Consider the following 20,583-nt stretch of genomic DNA (forward strand, 5'->3'; position numbering starts at 1 on the left):
GTGTTTGTGTGTGTGTGTGTGTGTGTGTGTGTGTGTAGGCTGAAATTTGGAAGAAGTCTACCAGATCCACTTTTGTACTAAGTAACTGTCTCAGAAAACACTAGGTCTTTGGAGAGGAATGTTTATATTTCATTTTTTCATTAAATATTTTTGAAGATGACAGCTCTTTTTAATTATGTAAAAATTAAAACAAGAGACACACAGATATTATTGCAAAATGAAGGCTACATTTCTACTTTCACAAAATGTTTAATCTCTTCAATTGGGAAGTTAAACTGCAGCACAATCATTGCAAGTTATAACCAAAGTAAGTAAGTTTTATAAAAGTCACAGATTCTGAAAATAACAGAAACAGAACAAAATCCTAAGAAGAAGGCACAGTTAAAGAAGACCGATGAGAAAGCAAAGGTATTTGCCAGCATAAATCAGTTTTTTTCAGGAACTGGTTTTAGAACCATTACAGTATTAGAAAGACTAGGTAAAACTCAAAATGTACAATAGATGATAGGAAAGGGAAAGAAATTGTGCAAAGCAGGGAGCAACTGGGATGAGGGAAAGAATAAAAAAGAAAGAAGGAAGGCAAAACATAAATATATGTATATATGAATAGCTGTGATGACTGTACTGCTGTTGTCTGATGGTGTATTGAAATGAACAGTTAATGCTTACAATGTTTTATGTTCTGATTGACTTTGCGTGCTTGTGTCTGGTGATCTGAGCAACTGATTTGAAGGTAACAATACACAATGGAATTACAATGGTGAACTCCTACCATTTTGTCTAGTGAAACTCTGTATTATCTCTAATGTTTTATTGAAGAATCATTTTCTTATTCTCTTTAAGGGTTTGAGCAATCTGTCATTCTTGCATCTGATAATCTGAGCAATGTAGTTAAGGATAGCCATATGCAATGTAACAACCAGTGTTGATTTGCATTAATTTGTCTTGAGACCCTGTATCACATTAAATATTCTTGCTTTGATTTATTTATGTTCGCGATGCTGGTATGCTTCTACTGTTCTATTTTTTGTTTGTTTGTTTCTCATGTACTGCTCTCTTAAATAAAATAAAATAAAATAAAATAAAATAAAATAAAATAAAATAAAATAAAAAGGAATAGAACCAATGGTAACTGTGTTGATGTACCTGAGCAAAAGTATCAAGAAGGGACTTTTACTCACATATTGTTCCATGTAGCAGTTTTTTGCGCCTGTTTTCCTGAACCTTGGTGGGAGCAGGTCAAATACAGCCATAATTTTCTTTGGTTAGGTAAACATAGACTTTACCATAAAGGAATGCGTTTGTGGCCCACAGAAGCTGGGTGTGGTGACGGCAGGAACCCATCTGTGCACTCACCTGCTTGGCAGAGGAACAGCCAGGTGTGTACAGGAGCACCACAGCAGCAATGGCTGTGCTTCCAGGATTTGTTTTCTAGAAAGCTTTCTTTCCATTTTTCTGGTAGGAGTAGCTCAATTCAAAACAATGGCACATGAACAAGCAGATTTGCAGGTTTTGGAGGAGGTCAAATGTGACACATTAGGTGATTGCTGCACAGATGATGATGTTGGCCACGTGAGCCAAAGCTCCTGTGATAGTGAAATGGAGTGAGAATTGACTGATGACAGATACAGGGAAGGAAGGCCTCCCTGATTCAGATGACAAAGAAAACAGCAATGTTGGTACATATTTGACTATCTGAAATGGTACAAAATTGTCACACAACCGAATGGAATGATTCAGTGTTAGAACTGTGTATGAAAATATAGTGAGGATCTTGGCAGGAGTGAAACCTCGTGGACAGAATGCCAGCACTGCCATCCAAAGTTGGAAATTGTAACAGATAAAATGCCACAAGATGCTGTGATATACACAAATGATAAAATGGAACTAAAGCATTCTGTATGCACCAATAGCCACACTTAAAAAATGTGTTTATTATGACACCTCACAATCTTAACAGAAAGCAATCATAGGTCTACTGTATTTTGCAGGTGTTTCTCATAAAAATCGCAGAAAAGTAAAGGACTTATGGAAGCAAAAGACTTATGGGTGTGGGCTTGAGGTTTGTAGAATAATAATTACATTGTCCAGATTTCTACATTTCAGTCTTATACATGAAAGTATGTGCTTGATTTTTCTAGCTAGATATTATTGCCACAATTACCCACCAAGAAAGAAAAAGAGCTGATAATTTGACTAATATCTGTACATTGTTTGAGAGTTCATTTCAAAATATCAAAAACCTGGGGCTGGGGATTTAGCTCAGCGGCAAAAGCGCCTGCCTGGTAAGTGCAAGGTTGTGAGTTCGGTTCCCGGTACCGGAGAAAAACAAAGCCAAACAAACAAACAAACAAAAAATCAAAAACCTTACACACCTTCTAAATACAGGACTATTGATGAAAATATTGTGGTATTTTGTGGTTGCTGTGGCTTTAGGAAGTATATTAGGGTGGTGTGACTTTTACAATTGAACAAAAGGAAAGGATAGGAGTGATTCAGCATCTTTGCTTCTAACTACTAAAACCGCAACAAAATTGAACCTAAGATGGTAACTTCTTACAACAATATCAAAGGATAACTAGATGGAGTTGATGAATTTTGTAGCAAATGTGATGTCACTCAAAGCACAAAGCATTGGCCAGTGGTTGTGTTTTACTAGATCCTAAATGTCTGTGGCATAAGTACTTTGATAGTTTACAAATTAAATAACAATTGCGAAATATCACGGAGAAATGTTTTTAGAGGATTGAGACTCGAACTCCAAGGAGATCATTTATAGCAGAGGAAGGGCAAATGTTTCTGCCTGGGAACTACACAAAAAAATTGTGGAGCACAGTGGTGAGTTAACAGTTATACAAGAAGGTGCAGCATCACAAGACCTACTATAACAACAGGAAAACCAAAAAGATAACTGTGCCCTACAAAAAAGGATGAGAAAACAAAACATACATGCTAACTATATAAATGATACTTTGCATGAAATATGCTGTTGTCATGTGTGAAGACTGCTCTTCGTGTGACGGTTGAAGCAAAGATTATTTCTGTGGTAGATTTTTTTGTAGGTTTTTTTTTATTTTTTATTTTTGGTACTGGGAATTAAAATCAGGACCTTGTGCTTTCCAGGCAAGTGCTGTGCCACTAAGCTATATCCCCAGCACTCTGTGGTATACTTTATTTGTATTTTCATTTTAGTTCACTTAGGTTTTATTTGTTTAGGTTTAGTAAACAAGTAAACAGTGAAAATGTTGATGTTTATTCCTACCTGTGCAATACATATAAGAACTTAATATGTTATTTTATTGATACTTTATGTTTTATGTTAACTACATATTATATAATAAGAACCTCCTGACAGAACAGTAAGACCAGAGAGATGTCAAGTATGTTTTGCCAAAAGACCAGGAAAGCAAAACACATGTGCTGTCAGTCCAACCAATGTGTATTCATGTAGTGTGCAGTTGTGATGTGTGAACACTGCCATAGGTGTAATAATTGAAGTAAAGATTATTTTTGTTGTAGTTCATATTCAAATTTATTTCTGTTGTTTAGACTTTGTATACCCATTAAGATTCAATGTTGAAAACTTTGATGTTTTTCATAAATATACAATAAATATTAAACATTTAATACTCTTTGATACTTTTTTCCTGTTAAGTATTCATTGTTTACTATAATAAAAACTCATAAAATTAAAAGTAGTAATTCATCAATAGAAATATTCAAAAGCATAAACATGGGTATTATACATCCACAGAATGCACCTTTATGAAACAAATTGGAGTTATGCCCCGCATATACTCTCTAATGACACAAGAATGATTAAACAGGTAAAACACAAATAAGTACATGTAGATCTCCAAAAGTTTTAAAAATGTAAAATGTGTTTCAAAATGTGCATATGGAATAATACCAAACCCAAGTATTGTAATAGATTTAGTATGATAGAGACATGGATAAATGGAATTCAACTTTTTCTGTTTCTCTAAATCCAATCTGTGCCTTATCTGAAGACAAAGCTCACAGAAAAAGTTGCAAACACCAGAAAGAATCCTAATTACTAGTCTTTATCAAAATTCAAAAAGCATGGATACAGCCACATTGTCCTTTTCTATCTGAGGGACTATATTTTTTAATTTCAGTAGGACAAATAATTTAAAACAAGCAATAAAGGGATTGTAAATGCAAACATTATTTCATTTTAATTTCCTATATTTTAATTTTTTATTCTTGTTATTGTCAGATAAATTTTAAAAGATCATAAGATACTTTAAAAGTATAACTGGAAAACATGGTACTAGTAAGTTTATTATGTATTGACATTCTAATATACAGCATCCATTGCAGTTATTATAACATGATAAACTAGCATTCACATAGAAGATTACAAAGAATACTACTGTGTTTTTTATAACTTAAATGGAAATGAAAAAAATACACACACAAAAGGAAAAATTCCTTTTAGCAAAAAGGCCCTGAGCTCATTCCCCAGCACTGCACAAATTAAACAAATTAATTAAAAAAGAACTTTTGATCTGAATGCTTTAATTCTGAGTATTTAAGTACTTATTTCTTTAATATGATCTTAATGAGAGTTAGCTTCCAAGACCACAGAGTTAAACTCTACAAATTAGTGATTCCATAAACTAAACAATGTAAAGTCCTTTGGTGCTGGTTGTCTACATGTTTTAAGGCTCCTATTCACTGACCCTAAACACTATTTCACCCATGGTGGTGCCTCGTTGCTCTCACACTTCTGAGTGTATAATTATTCTAGAGGACATGTGGTGTGCATCAATGTCTATTTATTTCAAATTACATATTTTACCATTATTTTTCTTTTTGCTGCCAGTTTGTTCTCTAAGTAACAACTCAATCATTAGTGAAATTCATTGACCTCAATTTTGGTAGCCGCAATTCCATAAATATTAGAGGAAATTATAAAATTTCAAATTATTATCTTAAACTTCAGACACAAGGAATGAATACTTTCTATAAAATTGTTTCCAATACTTCCCTGGCGATGTTACTGAATAAATGCTAGAAACAAAACTGGGTGACAATGCTAAAAGTAAACACATAACACATTATAATCAAGAGATTGTTTCCATGGAAAAATAAAGGGATACTTTAGGACATTTATAGGGCAGTCATAATACAAAAAACCATTAAACTTTTGTACAGCAGCTAAAGGACTTTTTAAAAATTTCCTTACCTAGGTAGAGACATGTTTATTCTAAGATTTTTTTTCCAGGACAAAGCAAAAAATTTGTTTGAATTCTGGTTGATGCTCTTGGATCATTTAGATTTCCACCTTGGCTATTCCTGGCTTTATGTGAACTCAAAGATTTTTCTTTTTAATATTTTAGAGAGCTCATTACACTTCCTTGGAGAATTTTCCCCCAATTATGTGCTGTTCTCAATAGTCAAGTGGTCTTCTGAAGATATTTCCAATTCTACCTATATGTGTCCAGTGTTAAGGTACACATGATCCCTGTTGTACCATCTGAGCTGGGCACATGACCATCCCAGGCACCAGGGAAGACCTTGGAGAAAGATAACTGGGCTTCTCCTTTGTGTAACACTTTTTATTAGAGTATAACCACTGAAGCAATCCTCCACTTCCTTAATGTGACACACCACTGCTGAACTTGTGTTCCTTTACCTATTCAGCAATAGTTAAGTGTTGCCAGGAGGTGGACTAGGATAGTAGCGGGAAATCATAGTTTACATGATTGGTCATGTTTCATACTGGTTTCCAGTAAATGTAATTTTACTTTCTCTGATATAGCCAGAAGAAACAATCTCATTCCAAACACTCATTCATAAAATATCTCTGTATTAGCTTTTAAATACTGTTATTTCCTGCTTCTTTCCTGTCACTGTTACTCGACCACATCATTATCCATATCTTTTCATGACTCCTTAATGTCTTACCACCTGTAGGTTATAACACACCCCAAGGATCATGACTAGACTATGCCTTGTTTTTCTTTCTTCATACGTAATCCTTCCAGGCCTTGACATGTTTCATCCAGTTTTTTCATATACTCGTTGTCCAGATTTCCACATTTCAGTCTTATACATGAAAGTATGTGCTTGATTTTTCTAGCTAGATACCTAATAAGCATGGGAACAGAACTAATCAAAATGATTTCTAATCTCTCCCATTTATCCTTAACCAGTCAACGCAACAAATGGAAACAAAAATGAAAATATTCACAGCCAGTCACTTTAAATTCCATTATTGAAGCAACCAGTGCACCTTGGTTCAAGCTTTACAATGTCTCCCACCTGGATAATTACAGTAATCTTCTGTTTCCTTCTTCTACTTGGCTCCAAATGGCCTTTTGAATTATATTTCAGATTATGTTAGTCCTCTGCATGAAGTCTTCCAAATGGTTGCTGTTATGGTTTGTTTCTTGGTGTACCCCCAAAGCCTCATGCGGCCATGGGGAAGGCTTTTAGTTTGATTGATTATGGGTGTGAGAGCTACACCTACCCTGGGGTGGATAGTTTGCATATGTAAGGGAGAGGAAGAGGCTGCTTGCTGCCAATCCTCCCTTTTGTGCTTGTTGCTTTTGCTGTGTTCTGCCGCCATGAGCTGTAGCCCTCTACCATGTGCAGCTCTTGCCTTGTAACCTGCCAAGTATGGACTGAAAGCTCCACAAACTCTAAGCGAAATAAACCTTTCCTTCCTTAATTTTTGGCATAAAGTATTTTGTCCCAGCAATGGGAGAAAAGTAACCAAGACAGTTGCTCATCTCACTAAAATAAATGCCTAAGTCTTTTCCTTGGATCACAAAACTCAGCATGACTCAAACTATTCTTAACTGTACTGGCCTTCTCTTTACTCAACGAGCTACAGCACCACTGGAATCCTTGATCTTCCTGAAACAGACTATCTTCTTTAATCAGGTCCTTCACATTTCTCTGTAGCATGGAAATCTTCCTATGTAAATATAATAGGGTCATAGAGCCAATTCTAAGATTTTAGTACTCAAAGTTCATTTTTTCAAGAATATCAATCATTTTCTTAGAAAACTCCATATATTATTTACCATGCTTATTTTGCCCATAATACTTTATTGAACATATCATATGAATATAATTATTTATTTTTTGAAGTTCTCTCCTTATTGCAACAGTATATTTATGAAGACAGATATTTTGTCTGTACTGTGCACTGTTAGACCATCAGCTTAGTGAACGCTGTCTGGTTTATGCTGGTGAGCATCATAAATAACATTTCATGAATTGGGAGTAAATGGATATAACTAATCTCCTAGTTTACAAAAATTTGTACCAATTAGTTTTGTTTGAAAATGTCATTGGTTGTTATTCAGTGGAATAAAAATTAAAAAGAAAATAGCAAACTTAAAAACACACACCAGAAAACATCTAGAAACACTGAAAAAGACTGAAGTTTGCAATAGTTAAACATCCCGAAACATTGTTGAAAAATATTTTTGCCCCTAATTACCACAGTATTTGGTTAGCCACCAGTGTGTATTGAATTACTGCTCTTTTCTTAGGTTATATTTGTAAATTGATATATGTTTGTTCCGTGACTCTCATGTTATTGAAGTTCCTTTGTGGGGGATATAGTGTAGTCATAACTGGAATTCCTGACTTCAAGAAAATACTATCTTATTGAAGAGATCAGCAGAATAGTAATAAACTTATGTCTCATACTAGTCAGTATTATAAATAAAACAAAACAATGTTGTGGTAGATATTAATGAAGACTTAGCTGAAATGAATAGGAAGGGTTCTCTGAGGAAACTGCAGTTAAATTTAAACCAATATGATGTAAAAGAAACAGCACTTGAATAGAAATAATGTAATTCTAAGTGTATGACAAAGTTTCCACGAAGCCTATTATATTGAAGTGAGGCTGGTGTTTTTGAGACAAGGACACATAGCCAAAGAATTCTGAATCCTAGTCATGCATTTGGACAGTTATAGCAATAGTTAGAGCAATAATTTTAAACCGAGTCATTTGATACTCAACAGACAGGATAAATTGTTTTTGTTTTAATTCTGATTGTAATGACAACTTATTGGAATATTTTACAAGGAGAAAGTTGTAATGGGAATTTCTCTTACTATTTTAGAAACAGAAATTGTGTTATACGATTCAGGGTTGAGAAGTAGTTCTCAGGGTGTTATCTAATAATAGGCCAAAATAAAAACAGATCAACCAATCAAGAGACTTTTATATAGCTTATTCAAAATAATTTAGACTGAGGAAAGGAGAAAGATGGAATTATAGATGATGTTATAATACCAGGCATTAGCCTATGTAAGTCTTTTACAAATATTGCACTGAATGAAATGAGGGAAAAATTTATATTTTGCTACTGTTTATTTTCATATATATTTCAGGCATGATCTAATAAAACCAAAAGATAAAAAAGATGTTAAGACATTGCTTTCAACATTTTACAGAATAAGAAGTCAAATTTGCGTAAAAGGCAAATTTTTAAAAAACCACCATGCATTTTTTGTTAACTTTGATAAATTTATAGACTAAAACATCTTATCTAACTATGCATATATAGGAACCTAAGGTAAATATCCTTTAAATTTTTATCTGGGAAATATATTCAGAGGTTCATAGGTGTAATGAAAATGTCACCAATGAAACTGGGCTATATAGCTGTATCAAAAGAAATGGTGCTTTTAACTAAATCTGAGGTTAGAATAATTTACTTACTTTAAGTAACAGTTCAGCCATAATAGATTATTGATTAATAACAATGACTGCATTTCCTTTTATGAAAGCTATACTTAAGAGATGAATAAATATTTAAGTTAAGTCAAAAGTAATATCCTAAATATCTCGGTTTTGTAAGAACTACAGCTTTTAAGTACAAATATTTTCAGGGGCTGGGGATTTAGCTCAGTGGCACAGCGCCTGCCTGGCAAGTGCAAGGTCATGAGTTCGATTCCCGGCACCAGAAAAAAACAAAAACAAAAAACAAACAAAAAAAAAGTACAAATATTTTCACAAAGTAGAAGCAATATCGATATCAACATGAAATGTATGCAATTTTACTGCTTAGTAATTATTAAGCAAGTGCAAAATAGCAATAATAAATGTACATTTAGCAAATATGGTATATGCAAATTGGAAATTTACTTAGAAGAAAAATTCAAGATAATTGAAAGAGCATAATGATGCTCTTCATTGTATTTTATTGTATGTGTTCTCTGTAGTTTTGTTATGCACCTATCTATCCTATGCACCTATATCAGCTCCATGCTAAGAATGCCAAGATAGTTACATAATACAACTGAAAGCACTTTTGTAAGCAAATAGTGAATTTCACCTGCAGAGGTTAGCATGGCTATAAGAAACTGGCAAGGTTTCATGACCATATCAGTCTTACACACAGGAAACTCACCGACAATGATGGCCTTGTTAGGTTTGTGTTGTATACGTGGCCTAAAAAAGCATTCCTTTCTATTTCATTTACAATGATGTGGTTTTCACATAATATCCATGTAAAATTACTTGTATTTGAAATGGTTTGTTCCTTCCTTCAAATGTCAGGTTATTAAATTTTTTTTTATTTCTCCATGGAACCATATGATTTTCCATTGTGTCAAAATGCCACATAACAGCTGCGACCTTACGTTTAGAGATGACTGACAAAATGATGTGTCAGAGCCAACAAAAACAGCGTTTTCTGATGAAGGGAGCTGCTTCTATAACATTAATCATATGTTTATAGTCACTAACACAGGAGTAGACTGTTGAATACATGCTAATAAAATTATTGTTTATCATAATGTTCTTTATTATCCCTTAATTATAACAGAAAGTAAAGATATAGTTAGGTCACCAAATACAATAACTAGATTATTCACATTGACAGAAATATGGGCTAACCCTAAAGTTGAATTTATATTATATCATATTTTAAAATTTTGAAAAATTTTGGGGCTGGGGATTTAGCTCAGTGGCATAGTGTTTGCCAGGCAAGCATGAGGTCGTGAGTTCAATTCCCGGTACTGCAAAAACAAAACAAAACAAAAAACCTCAAAAAAATTTTTTGAAAAATTTTAATTTTTCAATCTTTATACTTATTTTAGAATTAACAGTTGAATTTTTAACACCTAGTTATGATTGAATACTCTTTAAATCTGCTTTGGGACTGGTAATTTTACTCCAATTTTAAATTAAATGTAAAATAAATTTTAACAATTATTTTACTGTACTGATAATTCTTATTACTTACGAATAATAAATGGAGATTTTGCTGTTGAAAGTATAATTATGTTAGGAAAAGGGTCTTAATTCCACTCATAAAAGAAGAACCCCCACAGCCTAGTCAAACCTTAAAAGCCTCATCACTTAACATTTTATACTGTTTTAAAACAAACTCACCTCAAAAATTATATTTCAAGCAATATTATTTAAATAATGAAATAACATTTTAGCATTGATAATCCAAAATTATGAAAAAAGTATTAATTCTTTAACAAAAACTTAATGTTTACCTATGTAATTTTCACTAAATGTAGTTTGGATTATTTGAATTGAAATGGTGCATTTTTATTTTTCCTTGCAGTATTAGAGATTACTACTGAACTATATCTCCAGCTCTTTTTGTTATCTTTATTTTGAGACAAGATCTCACTATATGTCTAGATTACGCAGGCTAATCTCAACCTGGTGATTGTCCTGTTTCAGCCTCCATGATTGCTGGGATTATAGGTGTGTGCTACCAATCCAGGCAAATCATACTTTTTTAGGAATTTTAGGAGAGATAATTTGCTTTCAGATATATGGGTTTCAACATAATCTAATGACACAGAGTAATGTATAATTCACTGCCATTTTAATTAATGTTAAAAAATAAATTTTGATCATCAAGACAAGAAAAAAATGACCAAATAATGATTTTGCATTTGCTATACCTTCAAACATGAAAACTTTAAGGAGAATAATTATTTTAAAATTGTTTCATATTTTTTTCTGTCAAATTCTTATTAGTACATGTTTATAGTACATAAATATATTCAGTAAGGTGAGTTGATATGTATATAGAGCACATCTTAATTCTTTGTAATCTGTTCATAGGGCTAAGTTTAAAGCAGATCCTTATGGAAATTTCCACATCCTTAAGTACTTGCAGGAGACAATATGAGATGAAACATTTATTATAAAGTCTTATTTAAAGTACATTTAAAATAATTAGATGTATAATAATGAAAAGGCAGTTTTTACATGGAACAAATGGAATTAATCTTAAGGAATCACATATAATTAGAAGACCTGGGAAGTGATTAGTGATTTCTCACTTTCCTTCCTACTTGTTCTACCGCTAATATTCAAGACATTACCTGAGACTTAGCATCTGAATCATTAATTGAAAGACTGAATAAAGAAAAACTATGCATAGAAAAGTTTGAAAGAAATTTGATAATGTTCCAGAAACAGCAATGTAAGACTATTTAGCTAAAATAAAAAATTAAAATCAGCTAAAATCATCAAACTTAAAAAAGTAAGTTAAATCTACTTGTTAAGGTGAAGACAGTGAACTGCCGAAAAGAATAGCAAAATTCATTAAAAAGAGCACAGCAAAATCAAAACAAAAGACTAAGAAAACACTGAAAAGTTAGAAAAAGGAATGATAGGATAATAAGAAAATTTATCTAGAATAAAAAATAGGAAGGATGATATAATATATTGGTGAATATTTTATAGAAATACTAAAACAAGATTTTCATATTTTTCTTGAGTACAGATAGATGATACAACTAGTCACTAAATCTCTCATCAAGAAAAAAGAGAAAATAAAACTAAGAAAAGGATTTCATTATTTTGCACTTGCCAAGTAGGCACTGCACCACTGAGCTATATCCTCGTCCCCTAGGAAAAATTTTAAAGTACAGCCCACAGATATTGAGAATACTACATGATAATAAACATTTTAATATGAAAAGATATAAAATTAAACAACTTACAGAGTTTTGAACAAAGATCATAAAACATTGAAAACACATAGAATTAAAATTTTTTATATTGAGCAAAAATATGAGTTCAGTCATACAAGTTACAACGCAAATATGAATAAAGAAATTCAAAACTTATTTCAAACTACAATTTTGGCAAAAATAAAGTACGACAGATGAAAATTCTGGTATTAATGAAGACAAAATTATTTTCTTTCAATGTTTCTGATAGAATGAATTTATAATATTTTGAGAGAACTTTGTCAACATCTAATTAAACTGAAAAGGTACAGGGCTCCTGACTCAGCAGTTTCGCTCTCAGCTGAATGCCCTTTTCAATCTGCAGCAAGAGCAGAAGACACACAGGTCTGAGGGCTTCCTGTGTGGTACTAAAAATAATGCTATCACGGAAACCCTGGGGACAAAGCCTAAGTCCTTAAAGGGAAAGTTGCTATATAAGATGTTTCCCATTCAAACAACTAAATACTTAGCAAACATGTTCTTCAGAATGAAATAAAAATAAAATTAGATTATAAAATATAATCATAGATGGAAAATAGGAAACAAATTAAGTATAAAGTTTTCATAATATAAAATACATTGCTTTCTATGTGATAAGGATCTTTGTCATCTAAATTTTTTGTGAACAAAAAATTTAAACATTTGATTAAAAAAATAAGGTTAAATTCATGGCACTAACTGAATTTATATTTGAAATGGGAAAAAGGGTTATGATCTTTAATAAATTTTAGCTGTCTTTGCTAATTTTCAGGATCTCAAAAAGTAATAAAAATAATATATATTATTAATTGTTATTTTTGAGCTTGACAGTTATGTCTTATAATAATTTATAATACATTCCTTTAAATTTTGCATATCTGAGAAAAGGGCAAATATAGATTTTAATGAAAATTCAATTTCTCAGTTAAATTCTCAAACTTGTTCTCTCTATATATAAAATGAGGCAGGGGAAGGTATTATTCAGGTCAAGGAATTATTTAATAGCAGGAACTTGAGATCCTTTGGGTAACGCAAGTAAAAGTAATAAATAACTAATCACTCAATATATTTATTGAAGAAAATGAAGCTTTGGGGTGAATTTTCTACTTTACAACATTGGCCTTTATAGATTTCCTCTATAAAAAGAATTTCACCAGCCACAAAGGGAAAAAAAATATATTCATCCTTCTGTCTTTGTGTTACAGACTTTAAAGTCTCTTAGTGTTCAACCATGAACACACATTTCTGTCATCCTGCTGAGATCTTCCAGGCAGCAAATCTGTGCAAAGACCCCATGATAGCAGCAGTCATGACCATTAAATGCAGCCTTCTGAATTCCAGGATGGGCTAAAGGAAGGACGCACGCTGCCAGTCATTAATTCTGCTTACATGTGCAGCTCTTGAGATTTTAGTACTTTAAGCTGAACAGTATTTTTAGTAATATAAAAGTAAAAGTAACATAACCTTGTAAAGGCTGTGAAGACAGACTATCAAATCATTAAAAATAAATAGGTTACTTTGAAACAGCCAACTGAGAAATAGTCTTAGGGAGGTAAAAACTCTGTTATTATGTCCTACTTCCAAAGCATGCAAGAATCGCGGCAGAGAATAGGATAGCTGTGTGTCTTTTTGTCCTCTGCAAATGAAAATATGATTTTAAGAATGAATATTATATTGCAATATTTAATAAGTTCCTTAATTTAGGCATGAATTCCTGATTGGTTAAATCCAAGTTGTGATTACGATTCTTTTCTGTATCTGCATGCGTAGCACTCATTTATTTTTTATGTAATCATTGATTCATTGGATAAAAGTCTTGTATTATTTAGATGTTCCAGCATCAGTTAGAGAAACAGCAAAGTCAGAAGAGCTGCAAGAATTTATTCAGATGCAAACTGTGAAAATCCATTAAAGTTTAAAAAGCTAGCTTTTACCTGTGATAATTTAACACACTACTGTGTTCATAGGTCTAAATCAACAAAAGCTACAGAATTTGACTGGGAATCTTTTCGCTCCTAACACTTTTTCAGCTACTTCTGAAAGATGATTCAGCTACAAAAAAGAGATGTGAAATTGGCACTGAAATACAGATAGTCTTAATTTACCAAATTAGTGAGTATTCACTTAAGTGTGCATGTTTCCTTATTGATGTCTTTCTTAGTGTGCTCTATGCAGGATTGTGAGAAATATTAGGTTCCCGAATAAGCTAGCCCACCTATCAAGTACTTATTCTCAATTTAACACTCTGCTTTGACGTGCTTGTTTTTTTTCATTTTTTTCTTTTGTGTCTTTGCCATTGTAATATATATAACCAGAATGTGAAAATATATTTACATAGATTGACAGAAATTGCATGCTTTTACAATGCTTACCCCTTCTTTCCCTTCAGGTCATAAACTACTGTGACGATCAAGAAAATTTTGCAAGGTTCAGTGACCAGCCTCGCAGGAACCCTGAATGAAAAAAAGGTAAAATATTTGTAAAAGGTCTCTTAGTTTTCTGGTCTAAGTAACAGTAAAACAACATTCTATTTATAAACTACTGAAGCCTGGACAATTTTTAAACTGGAAGAGTGAAGTAAAGGAACAAAATTCCATTTTAAAGCTGATTTCTGTTAGGTGACCCACAGACACTAAAGGAGAGATACCCGTATGCAGCGTGGCATGGAGGCAGAAGCTGCGGCTGCACCACTAAATGTCCTAGGATTCTCTTTCCTGGTGCAGTGTTGTTTTAGCAGCTGTTGTTCCAGAAGCTGCATGCACTTCCTGTACTGATGTTTGTACCTCCTTTTCTACAGTGCCCTGGGCTACTGGAGACTCACATTAGACATTTTTTTCTGGGGTAAGGACCAATGAAAAACAATAGCCTACTTCCCTTTTATCCAAGAGAAACAAACTTCCCGTTTCAGCTTACACTGTCAGGCTAGAGTTACAAACCCTTGCTTGAATTTCTCTTTTCTTTATTCCTGTCCCTAAAGCTCTTTGAGATTACTCATGGCAGCATTCCCTTAGTAAGTCCTTTCCATGGGAATCCCTCTTTCAGGCTCTGCTATAGGAAATCTAAGAGTCAAATTAATAGAAAAAAAACTAAGCTATAAAGACAAACATACAAAATATGAAGATCATAGCCAGTTGTGTTGGTAGATTCCTGTAATCACTGAACTCTGGGAATGTGGAGTGGGAGAATTGCAACTTTGACACTCTCTGGACTACTCAGTGAGCCTTAGTGTGATCTTGTCTGAATATTAAGCATAAATAACTGAAAAAGGCCTTGGAAAGTAGTTTATTGCAAAGGTCCTGGGTACAATATCCAGTACTCCAAAGAAGGAAAGGAAAAAGAGAGAGAGAGAGAAAGAGAGAGAGAAAGAGAAGAGGGGAAGTGAGCAAAGGGGAGAGGAACAGGGACAAGGTAGGAAGGAAGAGGCAGGCAGGCAGGAAAGAAGGAAGGAAGGAGGGAGGGAAGGAAGGAAGGAAAGAAGGAAGGAAGGAAAGAACAAAGGAAGCAAGGAAGGAACAAAGGAATGAAGGAAGGGAGGAAAGAGAGAAGGAAATAAGTTCTTTAAACCATTGGTAGACTATGTCATGAATAGAGTAGTGAATGCAGACTAGGAAAATAAGATGTCATCCTCTGGCCTGGGAAACTCCAACATTTAGAAGCATAATAAAAGAGGCAGAGCCAACACTAGAGACACTACTTGACTGTCTTGTGAGATGAAATAAGCAAGTGAAGATAATGCACCAAGAAGCTGATGTGGTCAGATGTGTCAAATGTTGTGGAGTGATGAACTGAAAAGTGGACCAAGAATTGATCACTGGAAAAACATACATCAGAACAAGGCAAAGGTGTAAGCATCTTACATAATCATAGCAAAGGCATCGCTCTGAATATTTCATTTTGTAAAAAGTGGAGAATGATTTAGACACTTCAGTGGGACAAAAGAGCCAGTGGCTCTAAAGAACTGGAGCAGAAAACACCATGACAAGAGGTTAAAACAAAATTTTGAAGACTTTCTCTGAACAGTTAGACAAATATCAAAATTAAATTTATTTTATAAATAATAGTGAACATAAAGAATATAAATTTTATGTATATATTTACAACAATAAAAGTTAATGCTACATATACGTGGAAAATTGTATTCTACCACAGAGGAAAATAGAGATTACAAGATGTGCAAAACACATATGAAAAGATAAATCATTACAGAAAAAATAATAGTTGAAACATAAAGTAGTCACATGAAATGATAACTATAAAATAACAAAAGCGATATATAGTTTTAATCCATTGATTGTTAGCAAGGCTATAGTAAGAGGTGCCTAGAATTATATATCATTATTTTAAAATTTTCTGATAGTGTTATTAGCATCATATATTGGGACCAGTAATTCCACGCAGTTAACAATCTTGCTTTGTTTTGTTTTGTTTTAAGAGAGGGTCTTGCTGTATATTGCAGGCTGGCCTTAAATTCACTTATGTAGCCCAAACTACCCCTTGAACTCATGGTGATCCTCCTGTCTCAGCCTCCTGAGCCTTGGGACTAAAGTGTGAGCCACCACAAGTGGTACTAATCAATCTTAAAGCATATAATATACTTTCTAAAATTTATACACCAAACTATTTTAAATACTTTTATTGGAGAGATTTTGAAAGCAATGTAAAATTTTAGAGTGAAGTTTTACATAAATTTTGATATATTCTCAGAGTAACACATGTGTTATTCTTTTTTTAACATCTTCAAATTAATCATCCTAGCAAAATTTACTACTTTTTGACATATACAAATTGTAGGTTCTGTATGCTGGCTTTGCTACCTCTGGGATCCATGCGTCTTTGTTATGGGTAATTAAATAATTTCCAGTCTCTACATATTCACATAGGTGTGTGGTTTCAACTAACATAACAGGAGCAAGAGTCTCCTGAATAGAGCACCAATCCTAGTGTCCTATTGTTCTGAAGCCTTGGGGTGTCTCTGTAGACTATTCAAGTATACACATATGTAATAGAATTTATGTGCAGGGCTGGGGACTTAGCTCAGCGGCACAGTGCCTGCCTGGCAAGTGTGAGGCCGTGAGTTCAGTTCCCGGTACCAGAAAACAACAACAACAACAACAAAACAAAAAAACAAAAAAGCAAAAAAAAGAATTTATATGCAGAGTGAAAAGAATATGCCCTTGGGAATAAAAATACCTGCAATGAGCTGCAAAGATTTGTGTAGAGTTAAATTTTGGAGGGAACAAATGTTGCAACTGACCATCATACAAACAAGAAGGAAACCAAGAAAACAAACAAACAAAAAAAACAAACAAGAATGGATCTTCTTAGCAAGATAAAATGAACAGTGACACACAGGGTGCTGATAAAAATGGGAATGGAAGAGATTTTTGAGCAGCCTGAGCTGAATGAAATGTACAGTGTTGTTTAGGGAGTTAGGAATACATTCAAGTTATGCTCCTGAAGACTCTATAAAACACTAACAATGTAAGGACTCACCAGTACAAAGCTGAAGAGTATGGAGATTTCAATCAGTATACATAGAAAACTTTTCTTTCTATCTCCTTCTTTGGTTTCTAAAGAGATGCATGTGATACAGTATTTCAGTTAGAATTCATGTTTTCTGTTTCTCTTGAGCTCTTGCACTGAGAATATATTTCTCTTACAGTAAGTACATAAATAAATTTTATTTATCAGTTTTCATTGTCACTGAGAACAGAAATATATATGATAATAAAAACCTTTAAAAATAATGTCTGAATGGATTTTAAAATGTGTTTCTCAAAATGTATACTGTGTGTATACAAATGTTCAAAAGTCAAATAAATCTTTAACTTACATATCTGACATATATTTATATGTATTTCTGTTATAAATATTGAGTTTTATATACTTATAACTTATGTCATACATTTTTGTTTTGTTTTGTTTTGGTTTGGTTTTTCTCCGGTACCGGGAACCGAACTCGAGACCTTGCGCTTGCCAGGCAGGTGCTTTGCCGCTGAGCTAAATCCCCAGACCCTGTCATACATTGTTATATGTTGTTTTCTAAAAAATATGAATGTTATCAAAATTGTAGAAATGTACATGACCTTTCTACTACTTTTCTAGAAAATTAATATTGCCATTATATTATTAATATTTAGTTGCAAACATTTGAAATTTGCTCTTAATTATAGTTCTGGACTTCCATGACTACGTAGTATATTTTCACAAACATAATTAATGATTTCACATAATATATACTTGTAATTTCCTCAGATAAGATGGAAACAAGTGAAATTAAATATTTATGGGCAAATGGTTTTATTAACATTGTATATTTTTAAGAAGTTAGATAAAAACTAAGGAAACCTTATTTGAAATTATTCATTATTTTCATCAAGCACAGTTGATTTAAGATCAAAGAAACGCCTTATCTTTGAGACATAACAGGAATTCCACTATTGATACTTATAGTCAGAATTTTACCATGTTAAACTTGTCTAAATTGGGTGAAAATAGAACATGTATGTGTATATAAGATAATAGTACTATCTTATATATAGTATATATTATACACATATGCAAAATTGTATTAGTGTAGTTTTCTTCATTGTAATGAGATACCTGGTATCATCGTAAATAAAGAAATTTATTTATTACAGTTATTTTGAGGATAAAAATCCTTGAGGAGGGGACCCTATTTGGTTTGGACTCATCTCAGTCAGCATCAAAATCCTTGGAGCAAATGTGGGAGGAAGGGATCACATCTGGGACAAGAAGCCAAAGAACTGTGTATGTTCATACTTGTCTTTTTTAAAAAACACTCTAAGGAGAACTAACTTAGGGACCCATGACAACTACCTCACTTGTGGAGGCAGAACACATAATGTCACAAATTGTGTCAGATATGTCCCTATGTATCAGACGATGGTTCAAAATTGAAAATAACAGACTTAATATTTCCACAGTAGCATGAATAATTCTTACTCTATAGTCTTAAATGGGAAAAAGGTAGAAAATATAGTGATATATAACAGTAAACCATCAAAATAAATAAATTGTGTGCATTCAAAGTGACATTTCACATGCTACAAGAACATAGAAGCAAAGGCTTGACACAAGCACTCACTCTGTGATACAGTTTTGGCCCCATCAATCAGGATAAACAAATCCTACATATATGATATATATTCCAACACTAAGCAAATGTCTGAGGAAAATGTGGATATGTGTTCACCATAAAATGAAACAGGAGGTTTTTAGCAACCCTGTTGCTAAGGGCAAAATTTAAACTTACCCAAATGTCATTCAACAATAGAATGAAAAGACAAGAATCTTCACAAAAACAATTACACAACAGTAAGAATGAACAATTTTCAAATGTGCCATAGCAGTTTGCTTAATAAAAGGAACAATTTAAATTCAAAACTTAATAAATCTACCAGTGAAATGTCATTTATCCATATAATAGAATAATGTTTGGAAATCAAAATAAAGGAACTATGACACATCCTAAAATGCGGAATAATCTTAAAAATATACTCAGTGGTGGAATCCAGATACAAAATCACATATCTGAGATACTATTCATAAGAGATGCTTATATTATCTACTTGAGAAATATGGAAATTAGGTTAGTGGCTGCTAAGCATTGAGAAGAAAAGGAAGAAGTAATGAATGGGTAATGTGTATGTAACTTCTTTGTGGAGTGACGAAATATTCTAAGTTAAACAGTACCGAGATAGCAGTACAACTCTACAAATACACTAAAAACTTCAATTGAATGGGGATGATTTTTATACAAGCTAATTAGTCTCAATAAAGCTATTGTTTGAAGGGTTTTTGATAGGTGCAGGAAACCAAGCAAATCTTAAGAAGCCTATTTTAAAATGCTATTATTCTAGTAACAATAGTGGTACAATTTACTCTTTTTATTACAACTGCTTATATATATTATCTTAAATTCAGATTCAGAGCTCATACTTGTGTTATCATTTTTCATTAAATCAGTAACAAGTAGATTTTCATTAGAAAGTTGCATTGGCAAAATTTTCTGTTATTGAGCTCACCTCAGAGAAATATGATTGTATTAATATTAATTTACAGCTCAACCATGTGGTACAGGCCTGTAATTGCAACACTCTCGAAGAAGAAACAGGAGGCTTGCTGTGAGTTCGAGGTGAGCCTGAACTGCACGGAGAGCTCTTGTCTCCAAACAATGTCATAATGATAATCATAATTGTCATCATAATATCTTACACAATATCTGTTGATATATTTTTCAGCCACAATTTGTATATTTTTATTTCCAAATATTCTCATTCCGTTAGGGAGCTCTTAACCCAGAACTTTCTCAAATCATTAAATTCATTTGAATAATAAGTGCATAGTGTTTTACTTTTCCTCTGCTACCTAAGTAACCCCAGAGATTTGTTCCCTTCAGTTTAAAGGTATTTTAATGACTGATATGTTGTTTACACTTTGCATTTCTTGAAGCAATTAAGCAACGTGCAAAGATAAAAGAAATTGCTCATAGGTAAGGAGAAAGTGATCTTAGAGCTTGCTTTGTCTCTTTTTTCTTTTCCTTTTTCTTAACAAACAAGCCTAAGCAAAATTTGAAAGGAGAAATTTGTAATTTTT

This window comes from Chinchilla lanigera, unplaced genomic scaffold, assembly GCF_000276665.1.
Source record: "Chinchilla lanigera isolate Chin_1 unplaced genomic scaffold, ChiLan1.0 scaffold00003, whole genome shotgun sequence".
In the NCBI taxonomy this organism is placed as follows: domain Eukaryota; kingdom Metazoa; phylum Chordata; class Mammalia; order Rodentia; family Chinchillidae; genus Chinchilla; species Chinchilla lanigera.